This window comes from Cucurbita pepo, chromosome LG02 (assembly GCF_002806865.2).
Source record: "Cucurbita pepo subsp. pepo cultivar mu-cu-16 chromosome LG02, ASM280686v2, whole genome shotgun sequence".
Taxonomy (NCBI): Eukaryota; Viridiplantae; Streptophyta; class Magnoliopsida; order Cucurbitales; family Cucurbitaceae; genus Cucurbita; species Cucurbita pepo.
In genome coordinates this window covers 8,423,733-8,438,956 of record NC_036639.1, presented here as the reverse complement: position 1 = coordinate 8,438,956, position 15,224 = coordinate 8,423,733, and the positions used below count along the sequence as shown (strand labels likewise).

At 38.8% G+C, this 15,224-nt stretch overlaps 1 long non-coding RNA gene across 1 annotated transcript in view; it reads right to left on the bottom strand.

Moving 5' to 3' along the window:
* Positions 1-14,903: 14,903 nt before the first annotated feature.
* Positions 14,904-15,224, bottom strand: part of LOC111787974 — an 8,357-nt gene continuing 8,036 nt past the window's right edge. The window contains exon 2 of the long non-coding RNA XR_002814074.1: positions 14,904-15,197. This is a non-coding gene — a long non-coding RNA (uncharacterized LOC111787974). The remainder of the gene's footprint in view (positions 15,198-15,224) is intronic.

Sequence of the window (15,224 nt, the reverse complement as noted above, 5' to 3'; positions counted from 1 at the left end):
ATTTTAATGGCTTACATACTAATATGCTAGGTTCGGCTAGCTAGGATTATCAGTTTGACAGCATGCATGCTTATTCCAAGCATTTCCTACAAGTACTGCTCGTGGGAATCCAAATTCTTGGTTCATTGGTGGTAGAGGAGTCCAAAAATGGCCAAATTCCTCTACAGGCATCTACTTCACAGTAAAACAACATTATCATTGAAACCGGGGCGAAAAAATTGTAATAAAGTGAAAAACGGGTGAGAATAGGGACTTCACGTGCCCCCACGCGCAGGGCAGATGTGCGAGTAGTGGCACACTTCGAACCCTAGCAGATGCAGACTTGCTCTTCAAATTTTGTGTGCGTGACACGTGGCACATAGAAAGTGGCAAGTCTTCGGGTTGATTTGGTTGTTCTTGACACAGTTCGTTTCATGTGAGTGTTTTGGTTACGGGACAAATCAAATCCTTGCACGCTGAAGCATTTTGACAAGCAGGCCAAAAGCGTTTCTATGATGGAACACTATCACGTGTTGCTCGTTGGCTCTGCCGCCCTCATCTATATGTTGGGCAACGCATGATGGTGATTTTCTCTCTCCTGCATGTTTCCAAATTTCCAGAATGTTAGCTTGTTCGCGTTTTCAATCTATTTTCTTTCGTTTTTTCATAACTTAATGCACACAACTTTGATCGACGTGTTTTGTTCACCAAAGTCATAGAGTTTCTATCCACCTACGCCATCGTATTTTTCGTATATTTTTTACTCTAACACAGGGTGAACTAAAGACGTTCAAAGATGCGAACAAACTCACATTTTCGGTTCTTGACTGATTTTTCGTTCTCCGAATTGGACTCTAATTTTTGTTCAAATTTTCTCCAAGAAATTTGTCCAAACTCTTTTATTGTTAATCACTTCAAAATTTTCAAATCTATCACTCAAGAAACTTCTAAGATCTAGTTGAAATCGAAACAAAAATGTTGTAACGGTTTTGTGGTTAAAGAAAACTCACTAATTTGTGAAATAAATCTCACACACACTAACGATAGAAGAGCTTTCATTTGAATGCTCCAATTCTCGTAGTTTGTCTTCATTAGTCGTTTAGCGTCATTTGACCCGTCACATACGCCATTGGCTCTGATACCAATTTGTTAAAGAAAACTCACTAATTTGTGAAATAAATCTCACACACACTAACGATAGAAGAAGACAAATAGCACTCTGTCTATCTGAAAAAACCTTCTTCTATTACTTCTCTGTTTCTTTTTTTTTTTTTCTCTGCTCTTCGCAATAGAAAGTACAATGCATTTATAAACTTTTGTAAAACTAAATATAGTCATCAGAATGTCACTATTTCCTAACCCATAAAACTCACTATTTCCTAAAATAAATCTTGGCCTTTCATTCTCAACACTTCGGCCTTTTCCTTCACCACTGACTTCTGTATTTAAAACCCACTAAAATTAACTAAAAAATAACATTTAACGTTTATTCAATAAAACTCTCCCATAAACTTAAATGCTCTTGTCATCTGTCATGCCAATCATCTTCTAGTATTTGTCAAAAAGTACTTTCGGTAGCGGTTTTGTAAAGATATCCGCAACTTGATCCTGACTTGCCACATGCAGAAATTTCACTCTTCCTTCTCATGATCTCGGATAAAGTGGAAACGAAAGTCAATGTGTTTGCTTCTTTCATGATTCACTGGGTTCTTTGTCAACTCAATTGCTGATTTGTTGTCAACTTGAATCACGGTTGCACCTCGTTGCTTTAGCTCGATCTTGCTCAATAAATTTCTAAGTCATATCGCATGACACACACATCAAAATGCTGCCACATACTCAGCTTCACATGTCGTGAGTGTCATGATCGGTTGTTTCTTTGAAAGTCAAGTAAATGTTGTGTTGCCCATAAAGAATACATAACCCGATGTACTTCCGATCGTCTATGTCTACACACCAATCACTGTCAGAGTAACCAACTAACTTGTAATCTTCTGTTTTCGAGTAGAATAATCCAAGTGACACCATTCTTTGGATGTACCATGGGACTTGCTTCAATGCCTTCCAATGTGCATAAATCAGCTCCTCCATCAACCGTCTTATAATGCCGACACTTAATGAAAGATCTGGCCTTGTGCAAGTAAGATAGCAAAGGCTTCCTACCAGACTCCGATACCTATTTGTATCTACTCGTTCTCCTTCATCGTACTTTGAGAGTTTTGCACCTGGTTCCACTGGTATTGATACCGGGTTGCAATTTTTCATCTTCTATTTCTTTAAAATATCCTTTGCATATGTCTCCTGTGATATAAAAATATCCGTCTCTCCTTGTTTAACCTCCAAACCAAGGAAAAACTTCAACAATCCCAAATCTGTCATCTCAAATTCTCGTGTCATTGTGCTTTTAAACTCTTCTATTATTTCATCATTGTTGCCTGAAAAGATGAGGTCATCGACATAAAGAGCAACAAGTATCACATTACCTCCACTCTTCTTTGAGAAAAGTGCATGCTCGTGGGGACATTGCTTGTACCCGTTCTCTTTAAAGCATGTATTGATACGAGAATTCCATGCTCGCGGTACTTGCTTCAACCTGTAAAGCACCTTCTTCAATTTTAGTACCTTCTTCTCTTCTCTAATTTTCATGTACCCGGGTGATTGTTTGAGGTAGACTTCTTCTTTAAGCACACCATTCAAGAATGCTGATTTGACATCCATTTGAAAAACGGCCATTTGAATTGAGCCGCTTGGGAAATGAGCAATCAGATTGTCTCCATTCTTGCAACGGGAGAAAAACACTTCGTCATAGTCGATTCCCACCTTTTGCTTGTATCCCTTTGCAACAAATCGCACCTTGTACCGCTCTATCTTGCCTTGAGCATTCATCTTTTTCTTGAACACCCACTTCACACCAATGGGCTGACTTCCTTCCAGTAATTCTGTTAACTTCCATGTATTGTTGCGATGAATTGCTTTAATCTCCTCATCCATGGTAGTTTTCCACTTCTTGTCTTGCACCGCCTCTTTAAAACTGATATTTTCAACATCTGCTAGAAGACATACAAGGTGTACCTCATTTGTTAATTCATACAAGTCTCGCAAACTTCACATATTGGGTTGTCGTGGTTCATCTTCATCATCGTAGACTTCTGAGTTTGATGGTATACTTATTAGTGCAACGACTGATGATTCTCTGTTGTTTTGACTGAGGAGGAAATGTTGATGGAGAAAAAGCCGAACGAAAAATCTTGGAAGAAGAAAATAACGGAAAAATAATAGAGAGAGAAAGTATGCACTGAAGACCAGATGAATTTCATTTCTCATTAGTTGGGATATTTAAATCACAAATTACATCCTAAAAATGGAAAGATGTGGGAAACTTAATTGAGGCGCTTTCACTCGACAACGCGTACTTCACACTCACTTTAATTGTTTGGGTTTAAAGTTACTAAAAAATAGTTAACTAAAAATTAGGGATCACTCTCACTGAAAGGAAGGGATTTATCTAACAATCTCCTCCTAAAGCTCTATTGTATATCTACCTTATTGTTTGAACTCTGATTTGAGCCCTATGGCTCGGTGTCCTGGCGGCATGTCCTCCAAACTCCACGTCTTGTTCGACCACCTCTTCTTCGAGCTCGCGCGCCGCCTGTCCAGGTGGTTCACCTTCTTCCAGTAGGTCTTCCATCCTCTAGTATCTGGCCACCAGACCATCATCGTGATCGGCATCCAGCGTTGAATCTGCAGTACGTGGTGTTGTGAACTCCACTGGTTCAAGGGGTGCAGCCGAAGCCAGAGTTGTGGTTGGGGTTGGCATAGGCGTGCCCGGTGCAGCTACTGATGGCGGTAACAATTCTCGATGTTGTGCTCCTCCTTCTCCCGGCTCGGTGTGTTAGGATCGCACAACAACGCACACACAAAAAACAGGATAGAGAAAATTGCAAGGAGAACTCTGGCTAAGGGATTTAAATTGATGAGTATGTATAAGAGAGAATACAGAGAATACAGAAAGTACATTTTCAAAGCTCTGCCCGAGGGGATATATATATGTTTTAGCTTATTATATTTAGCTTAACCAGATATAACCTGATATAGCTTTTTACTATACATAGCTATTTACTATTTATGACAATTTACTTTATATGTCATTTACCAAATATAGCTTTACTATGTATAACCGTTGACTTAGTTATAAACAACAGCAGGCTCCATAACCTAACAATTCTCCCACTTGGAGACTGNTTTTTAGACTAGGAATATATCTGACATTCTTCAATATCCACTGATTTCCTGCCGGAGTTTTTATGCAAACATCTCCTTTTCCTTTAATCTCCAAATCTTTTTTGTCGGCAAGATACACCTTCTCGAAATTTCCAGACTTGAAATTTCGGAACAACTCTTTATTTGGAGACGAATGAAAAGATGCACCTGAACCCAAAATTCAAGATTCAATCGAACTGTCCATGCTGAGGATTAGAGCATCTTAGAGCATCTCCAATGTCTTCTGTTGAATTTATAGAATCATCATCATCTCCAGATTTGTGATTCTGTTTTCTTTTTGGTTTTGTACAACCTGTCCGAAAGTGACATTTTTCTCCACAATTCCAACACGTTACCTTTGGTCTATTTGGAGATTTTTCTCGGTTCTTTGATTTTGATCGCCCTTTGTTTGGGCCCTTCGGTTTACTTCTTCCCCGTTGGTCAACACTAAGAGCACTACCAGATGAATTTCCAATTTTTCGTTTGCGAATACTTTCACTGAGAACTACATCTCGAATTTCATAAAACTTCAGTTTATTAGATCCTTGAGAACTGCTGATTGCGGCAACAATAGTATCCCACGACTTGGGTAAAGATGACATCAAAATCAATGCTTTAATTTGATCTTCGAAATTAATTTCCACCGAACTCAGTTGACTTACGATCATATTGAATTCATTTATATGATCCACAATAGATCCACCTTCAGACATCTGTAGATTGAACAATCTCCGCATCAAANAGGATTTCAGATTTTGAGCCACGTGCTACCACCGTAGCACCCTTCATAATCTTCAACGAACTCTTCCTTAACTTTGTTGCATAACCTGTGCTGTCCAACTGACCAATAGAGATCAGATTCTTTTTTAGACTAGGAATATATCTGACATTCTTCAATATCCACTGATTTCCTGCCGGAGTTTTTATGCAAACATCTCCTTTTCCTTTAATCTCCAAATCTTTTTTGTCGGCAAGATACACCTTCTCGAAATTTCCAGACTTGAAATTTCGGAACAACTCTTTATTTGGAGACGAATGAAAAGATGCACCTGAACCCAAAATTCAAGATTCAATCGAACTGTCCATGCTGAGGATTAGAGCATCTTAGAGCATCTCCAATGTCTTCTGTTGAATTTATAGAATCATCATCATCTCCAGATTTGTGATTCTGTTTTCTTTTTGGTTTTGTACAACCTGTCCGAAAGTGACATTTTTCTCCACAATTCCAACACGTTACCTTTGGTCTATTTGGAGATTTTTCTCGGTTCTTTGATTTTGATCGCCCTTTGTTTGGGCCCTTCGGTTTACTTCTTCCCCGTTGGTCAACACTAAGAGCACTACCAGATGAATTTCCAATTTTTCGTTTGCGAATACTTTCACTGAGAACTACATCTCGAATTTCATAAAACTTCAGTTTATTAGATCCTTGAGAACTGCTGATTGCGGCAACAATAGTATCCCACGACTTGGGTAAAGATGACATCAAAATCAATGCTTTAATTTGATCTTCGAAATTAATTTCCACCGAACTCAGTTGACTTACGATCATATTGAATTCATTTATATGATCCACAATAGATCCACCTTCAGACATCTGTAGATTGAACAATCTCCGCATCAAATACACCTTGTTCATAGCCGATGATTTTTCGTACATATTCGACAGCGCCTTCATCAGATCTGACGTTGTCTTCTCCTTGATGATGTTAAACGTCACGTTTCTGGATAGCGTCAACCGGATCATCCCTAAGGCTTTTCGATCCTTGAGCTTCCACTGCTCCGTGGTCATGGTATCCGGCATCACTCCCAACAAGGGTTCGTGAAGATCTTTCTGGTATAGATAATCTTCAACCTGCATCTTCCAGAAACTGAAATCGGATCCATCGAACTTCTCAATTCTAATCTTTGAACTTTCCATCTTCACAGATCGTGGTGACTTCCACCTGGCTCTGATACCAGTTGTTAGGACCGCACAACAACGCACACACTCGATCTAGATGAACACAAAAAACAGGATAGAGAAAATTGAAAGGAGAACTGTGGCTAAAGGATTTATATTGATGAGTATGTATAAAAGAGAATATATATATGGTTTAATTTACCAAATATAACTACACATTGAAGATGACCTTCAACCTTCTGGAATCATCAAGCTTGGCGAGGTGCGGACGCGAGTTCCAACGGCTCACTGGCGCGGTAGGATGCCTGAGACGGAAATAGGGTGGGTGCGCCTTTGTTTTCCAATGAGACACCCGTCACACAGCTTGTTCACGCCTTGGGATTGATGACAAATCGTGCACGATCTCCTCCTCGTGTGCAAGGAGAACTGTGGCTAAAGGATTTATATTGATGAGTATGTATAAAAGAGAATATATATATGGTTTAATTTACCAAATATAGCTACACATTGAAGATGACCCTTCAACCTTCTGGAATCATCAAGCTTGGCGAGGTGCGGACGCGAGTTCCAACGGCTCACTGGCACAGTAGGATGCCTGAGACGGAAATAGGGTGGGTGCGCCCCTTTATTTTCCAATGAGACACCCCCGTCACACAGCTTGTTCACGCCTTGGGATTGACGACAAATCGTGCACGATCTCCTCCTCGTGTGCTTGTTTTACTGAGGGTTCGAGAATCCCTCTCTTTTCCATACTTTGGGATAAAACCCCACGGATGTATTTTGCACTTTGCATTTTCTTCTTCTTGAACCTGAGACCTGTGGGTTTCTAGGTCGATGTTCTAACCAAATGAGCTATTCAACTTGGCTTTTGATAAAATTGGCTCCTCCGCAATGATATACCACCGGTGGATTAAACCAGGTTCCAAAACAACTTGTTGTTTTGACTGTGGAGGAAATGTTGGCGGAGAAAAAACTGAACAAAAAAACTTAGAAGAAGAAAATAACTGAAAAATAACAGAGAGAGAAAGTGTGCGCCGAAGACATGATGGATTTCATTTATCATTAGTTGGGATATTTAAATAACAAATTACATCCCAAAAATGGAAAGATGTAGGAAACTTAGTTGAGGCGCTTCCACTTGACGTGTACTTCCCACTCACCTTAATTGTGTGTGTTTAAAGTTACCTAAAAATAGTTAACTAAAAATTACAGATCACTCTCACTCAAAGGTAGGGATTTATCTAACATTCTCCAACTTGGATATTGACTCCCGTCGAATTGTTCTAGCCCATTTTCTTGCTTTATTTACTCACACATCACGACTCACCATCTCCGTCTTGCTTGTCGGGTCAAGTAGCTTGTATCCTTTTGTCTTCTCACCATACCCAATAAAAATATACCTTTTGCTTTTGTCTTCCAGCTTCGTTCTTCGTTGATCCGATATGTGAGCATAAGTCATACTACCGAACACTTTGAGATGAGAAACTGTAGGCTTTTGTCTGCTCCAGGCCTCTTGTGGTATTTGTTCATCTAACTTCACATGTGGACATCGATTTTGCACATAGATGACGCATTGCACAGCTTCTGCCCAAAATTCCTTTGGCATCCTTTTGCTCTTGAGCATTGACCAAACCATGTCGAGAATGGTCCAATTTTTTCTCTAGGCTACACCATTTTGTTGACGGGTGTATGGTGCAGTTAGAAATCACCTTATACCTTGCTCCTCATAATACTCCATGAAAATCGTCAAAGTATACTCGCCACCTCTATCAGATCGTATAGCTTTGATATGTCTACTAGTTGCCCTCTCCACCATCACTTTGAACTTTTTGAACACCTCGAATGCCTCGGATTTTTCTTTCAGAAAGTAAACCCAAGTTTTTTGTGAGTAATCATCGATAAAGGAAATTAAATACCTTTTACCGCTGAAAGACTCGGGAGTAATTGGTCCACATATATCTGTATGAATCAACTTGAGAGGTTGTTTAGCCCAAAATTCTGCCTTCTTTTGAATTGAGGTTCTCGCATGCTTGCTGAGCACGCATTCTTCACAAAAATTTTCTTCGTAGTCCATGTTGGATAGCCCATGCACCATATTCTTCTTTGCTAACTTTTTTAGGCCGCCATGATGTAGGTGACCAAAGCAGAGATGCCACAGTGATGTCTTGTCTTCTACGTCGACTCGCAAACAATTTTCTCGTATGCTTCTTAAATTCAGTTTGTACATCCAATTTCTTCCTATCTCGACTCGAGCAACCAAACGCCCTTGCTTGTCCTTCAGGTGTAGCAGGTGGTCTTTTAAGAATATCGAATAACCTTTCTCTGTGAGTTGCTCCATACTCAATATGTTGGTCTTGAGGTCTGGTATGTAATAAACATCTTGGATTGACCCCATTAAACCATCCTTTTGCAAGAAATGTATCGTACCTCGGCCTTTGACCTCCACCTTTAACGCACCTCCAAATGACACATGACCATCTTAAATCTTTTGCATCTATTTGAATAGGTACTCGTGACCACACATATGGTTGCTTGCCCCTGAGTCGAGGTACAATAGAGTGTCGTTGATGTTGTCTTTATTTTAAGCCATCAAGAGAAGACCTTCATTCGTTATGTCTTCCAAGGCTAGGTTGGCTGTTTCTTCCACCTTTTTATCGGCTCGACAATCTTTTGTAAAATGCACTACTCTACCACAATTATCTTTTACAAAATGCACCACTCTACCATATTTGTGACATTTGTAGCACTGAATGTTGGAATAAATTGATCGGCCGCCTCTTCCTCGACTGCGTCCTCTTCTACGCCAATTTGCTTGGCTCGACTGTCCCTTCTCCTTATAGTATCCTTCATACTAAATAATGTGAAGATATCCATATCTAGACAAATTATTCATTGAGACCATACTAAGTTGAGTATTATTTGTAATGAATAATCAAGAGAAAGTTGCATATATTATCAACCTCTCTATAACTTGTTACGATCGAAATTTTGAGATTTCAAGGAATCGGACCACGATGAAAAGATAAAAGCAAAAATAAATAAAACAAAAGTAAAATAAAAATAAACAAATAAAATGTAGAGAATACAGTAAATTTCATGCAATTTAAAATCATACCATACCAGGGACGAAAACTAAAATACAAATCAATAAAATACAAAATGTGTACTATATTAGTTATTTGCAAATGGGCTATGATACAAAAGAAAACATTGCAAACCCTAAAAAAAATACAAACTAACTGACACCCTAGGTTGACACTCCTGTGTGATACCGCAACTCTTGAGCACCTCCGCACCTTGACCGTTACCAGAAAAAAAAAGGGGGGGAAAGAGGTGAGCATAAAATACTCAGTAAGCAACTTATGTCGCAACTGTCCACCAACATATCCTTCCCTAGCATACTTCAACCAACCCGTGAGACAGCCTACCTTGTATCAATAATTCTTGCAAAAAGAAATATAAAAATAAGGTATTTAAGTTTAAGAAAATTTAGTTCCACCCAAAGGAGATATGTCATTTGAAGAGGTCAATAGTCATATTTTACCTTTTTTTTTTTTTGTTTTATGGAATAATATTAATTTCATTGCAACTATTTAGCTTCGAGTTAGAAATTAAATGCCAAAAATTCAATGAGTTTTTGAGAATCACATCACAATCAGTAGCCATTTAAAACAAAAAAAACAGTTGAGGGTTTATTAAAATTGGCCAAAAACAATTTGCAAAAAAAAAAAAAAAAAAAAAAAAAAAAAAAAAAAAAAAAAAAAAAAAAAAAAAAAAAAAAAAAAAAAAAAANGACTCTAGTGTCGGCATTAAGCTTGACACATGGGTCATTGTAAAATTTAGAGAAAATAGTTTTATAGAAGTTTGAATTTGAAATTGATTTAATGGACTCACATCGGTTGACTTGGATTTCAAAGGAAAAAATTGAACTTTCATTAAGGATAACTTTGTGACATCAACTTAAGCTAATCATGAAAGTGACCTTACTCCTAATCACGTAAGTGACCTTACTGTTGGAGTTAGATATTAAATGATGTATGATGGTGCATGCCTGTGGCCTCTGCATGCACCATATTATTTATGTTATGTGATTTTATTTTTATTCTATGTAATGACATATGATGCTATGATATTCATGCATGCAATGTCCATATGCCATGTTGTAAATGAAATGAAATACTGTGTACGACATGTTGTGTAATACCATGTAAAGCTATTTGATGGATTATATGATAACTACTATGTATACACGATGCACATATGAAATATGTCACAGACGAAAGGAGAAAGGAAATGAGATTAACGTTATGTTATGAATGAAAATCATGGGACCTCATGCATGTATGTATGTCATGTACATCGAGATACTTCCCCGTTATGTTATGCAAGTACAGACATGTACCTTCGAATTTATGTTCGTCATGATGTCATGCGAGCCTTACCTTTTTTGTAGTTTTTGGTGACGTGTAATGCGTTGTGCACGACCAAGTCAGGCCTAGGGGTACATATACGAGCCCACCTGGTGGGTCCATGTGCATGTACGTTGGCCATTTGTGGAGCAGCACTGCACATCCAACCCTGCCCATAACTGGAAAGAGCCTAAAGTCATGTAACAATTTTGAAAGATAGGTCTCAATTATGCTATGTGTGTGATTCCATTACTAGTCCCAACCGTGGGTGACTTAGTGAGTATTTCTTAAAATACTCAAGTCACGTGCTACCCTTATATTTTTCAAGTAAACATAGAACTCCAATACACGAATGATAGTGAACACTGGAAAGGCCATTGAAGTCAATAGATTCAGATAGGGTAGTAGTATGCATGGCTTTACATTTAGTAGTTAATAGGTAGTTTTCTTTATATTTCACGATTAAAAAACTATGTTATTTCAAACTTCTTGTTTTTGAATTAAATGTGTATATCCATGGCTTCATTTTAAAGTGTTTATTCGAATTTTCGCATATGTATTTAAGACATGCATGTGGTTATATCACTAGTTTAAGGCTAGAAAATTAGGGAAAGCTAGGGGATTATAGCTTACTTGTAGGCTGTCATTGCATCCTTAATCTAATATTTTTCCATGGGTTTGTTATAGGTCACTAAGAAATTCAAGTCTAGTTCAGATACCCCAGATGGTTATCTCACCCCACACTAGTGCCTATGACGAGCTAATCTATTTGTGTAGTCCATCATCTCCTTTCAGAGTGAGTTTCCTCCACAGACAATAGTAACTCCACAATATACTACTTATGTACTCCCTCGTCCACTCTCAGGGCAGGTTTGTTCTATAGACTATGGTATATCCTCAATTAGGGCAGGTTTGTTCTATAGACTATGGTATATCCTCAATCAGCTAACTATGTAGTACCTACTTATACACATAATAGCGATTCCTCATGTTATCTACTTAGTGTAGTCCCTCGTCCCCTCTCAAGGTGCGTTATACCCTACACACAGTAGTGAGTCTTTGGGTCACAATTTATGTAGTCCCTCATTTTCTATCAATCAGGGTTATATCTTACATACACAATGACTCCTCAATTAGTTTCGTATACGATACCATCAATCTTATAAGTTCTCGTAGTTTACCTTTGGTGACATGGAGATTTATTATATTATTGGGCGTCTACGTGGATTAGGTCACATCTTGCATTTCTAGGTCGCTCTGAGTTAGCTCCTCGTGGCTAAGACAAATCTCGGGGTGCACCTAGGTCTTTAATCGCCACTCACGATCCTAGGGTGCTCAGTGTCACAACCTCGCTAAGAGAAAGTAGGCTGTGACCCCCACATGTCAAGACAGACAAGGGGCAACCCTCAAATTGCGCACATCTGGCCACGTGAAGGCCAAGATTAAGAAGTGTCATGATGAAATCGAGGAGGACGATGTATCATCCAACACACCAAGAGTGTGCATTGAAGAAACATTGAGGCATACGCAAAGTTCGAGAGAACGAGACGACACGAGTGTCGAAGATAAGCTTAAAGAGGGTCGAGTAGGATCCCGAGCCATAACCTCAGAAGTTAGAGTTTTGATATGAGTTTTGGCATGTGGCTCGAGAATTAAGTCCGTCGATATGAAAGATAAAAGCTCACCAACTTTGGTGTCAAAAAGATACTCGACGAACTATGCACGAGGTCTTATGTCCACTCGCCAAAAAAACGTTTACTTGAAAATGATTGGAAAAGCCTTAAAATATACTATAGGGGGGCATCGTGTTGCCTCACAGATGAGCAGTCTCGGGCATTTTTCTTTGAAAAAGGTCTTTCAAGGATAGTACCTCATGGCACGGGCATGCCGATATTGCGCCCCAACCCATGTGTTAGAGGTTGGATTATGCAACCGCTATCTGGAATGTATCCCATAAATGGCTTGCCATGGTAATGAGAGAGTGTGATGCTTGAGTGAACCCAGATGGATGGATGTTTGGGATGTCTCGATGAGATTATTGATGCATAGGTCAGTTTCCACTAAATGTGTCCGGGCAAGCCAAGATGGTTGATGTCCCTAGACATGGGATGACATCACGATGTATGGGTCGTGTTGGTGGGAACTAAGATGACAATGAGATGTGACATTGTTGTGTCGCAAGGATTGATCATGCTCTCACGAACAACGTGTATGGCTGAATAAGCTAGGATTCCGCACAAGCAATGTTCGGTTGGCAAAGGAAAAACTCACCAACAGTCTGAAGAAGCTAGAAAGCTATGCGAAAAATGAATAGGGGGCTTGAGTTCTCCTTAAGCCACCAATAATTTCACTATTTTATTTTATATTGTTTCTAGGTTTTCATGATCATTCCAAGCATTTTATCTTCTATCATATCTTTAAATTTGACCTCTAATGCCTTCAGTAAAATCATGACAGTTCATCTTAAAAAAGAGATTCGAGAAAATTAATTTTTGTTGGAGTTTCGGCGTTACATAACCACCAATTTTCTAATTAAAAATGAGGTCGTCGTTGCATGCATCACATGTCTAATATGCACAAAAAAGTTCCTTTAAAATATTTCATAAATGATTTCATGGTCTTAAACGTTCTTAAAAGCAGAATCAAAATAACAAATACTCAAAGTAACAAACTGATCTAACTTTTGGATGCATTATGTGATGAATTGTAAGAACCATCTGTTTGATGTCATCATGCTTAATTTCTGTTGTAATTATGTCTATTATATGTTGCAAGGAGGATGGAAAATTTTGTGGTCTACGTTACGGGTGCTTGATGGATGTTATCGCCACGGGTGTTGATTCTAGTTAAGTATTGTGTACACACCCAGTTAATTCTAATTCCAATGAACAAGTATCATGTTAGAACTCGGGACTTCTGGTTAGGTTGACTAGTTACCTAAATTAGAATAACACAACGAAAAGTTTTCAATGTAGAATAAAATAATACCAAAGAAACGATTAAAACAATGCCTTAAACTAATCTAAGATCTACGAAATAGAATGCAACTACCCTAACACAGGTTTCATGGTCTTCAACGTGATGCCTCCGTCAACCATACAGGGGTACTTTACCTTTACTTAAAATATAAAAGTAACACAAGGCTAGATTATTTTTAGAAATACTCTAGTGACCTCACTATTGGGTCTTGGAATGAATGTGACTTATAATTTAAAACTCGATTCTCTTAGGTGGCCTCCCAGTCCTGGCAAGTTGAATGTGTAGTACTTCTCTACACGCTCCCAGGACTAGCTGGTCGGGCTAGCTCCTCTAGACTGTAGCCGGACACCCAGAGGGCACAACAACGGTCGTGCACCAGGGCAAGCATAATGGTCATTTCAGTCTTATAGTGTACGCATCAGTCATAAAGGGGAAGTATCCCGATGCACATAAACATATAATTATGCATGAGGTCCCCCATACTTTCCATTATACATAAATCATGCAGGAAAACTCCATTCATGCCTCACATATTAAACTCGATTATATGCATACATGAACTTTCATAAATCATTTCATTCATAACATAACTTTGAAATCATAGTTTAGGAATTGTGCACCGTAAAATTCGTCATTTCAGTGCATATAGTAGCATGTCATAACGTGTCATAGTCGAACATATTCATATCATAGTACATCATGACATCTCAAAATGTAACATAACTCTTCATAACATATCAAATATATCAAACATATCACACATATGACACGTGCAGGGTCACTAGGCATGAGTCATACATAAAGCGATTCTTCCAACCCAAAGATAATGTCACGACCCGATTTTCGAGGCTTCGAAGAATCGAACTCGTGACTAAAAGGACGAAATCGAAAACAAACAAAAAGAAAATAAAAGAAAAGAAAAGCAAAGTAAAAAGGATAAAAATACAATTCAATTAAAACAAAAGAGAAAGAAGATTTGTTTCGAAAATATTACAAAGGAAATTGCAAATGTAAAAATGAAATACAAAATTAAAATAAAATATTTCAAATGAAAATACAATTATGGAGAAAAATAAAAAAGACTCTAAATATGAAAACGAACAAAGGACTCTAAAAGACCGACCAAGGACTGACGCTCCGGAACGACACCCCTCTATGACCGCACAGCTCTCGAACACCTCCCCGTATCGACTGGTACCTGAAAAAAAAGGGGAGAAAGGGGTGAGTATAAAAAAATATACTCAGTAAGCAGCCTACTTGTAGACTCTTTTCGCATCCTTATCTTGGTAGGTAACCACGATCTTTCTCGGGTTTCTAAGGAGAGTGATCTAAGCTACAACTCTTCTTTCTGTATCATAAAAGGCTTACCCATCTTATGCAGTGAAATGATCAGTGTCCTGAGGTGAGGCGCGACCTCATAAGCAAATCTGAGGGGATCGTATGGCTGGATCTGAATACGTGACTCTCTCTCTGAGAACATCATCTGTGGAGGTTAACTGACGACCCTCACACGGGACCATACATCCACAAAACGGGGTGCGACCCCCTATGTGCCGGTCAGCTACTGAGTCATCCTAAGTGGCTCCACGTCCCCCGCTCAGGGACGGGTTTCTACGGCCCAGGAGTCCTGTTCAGAAGACCCCTTAGCTATCACCACTAGGTCTGGGCACCTGTCACACTTCCCTATCCGGATCTGC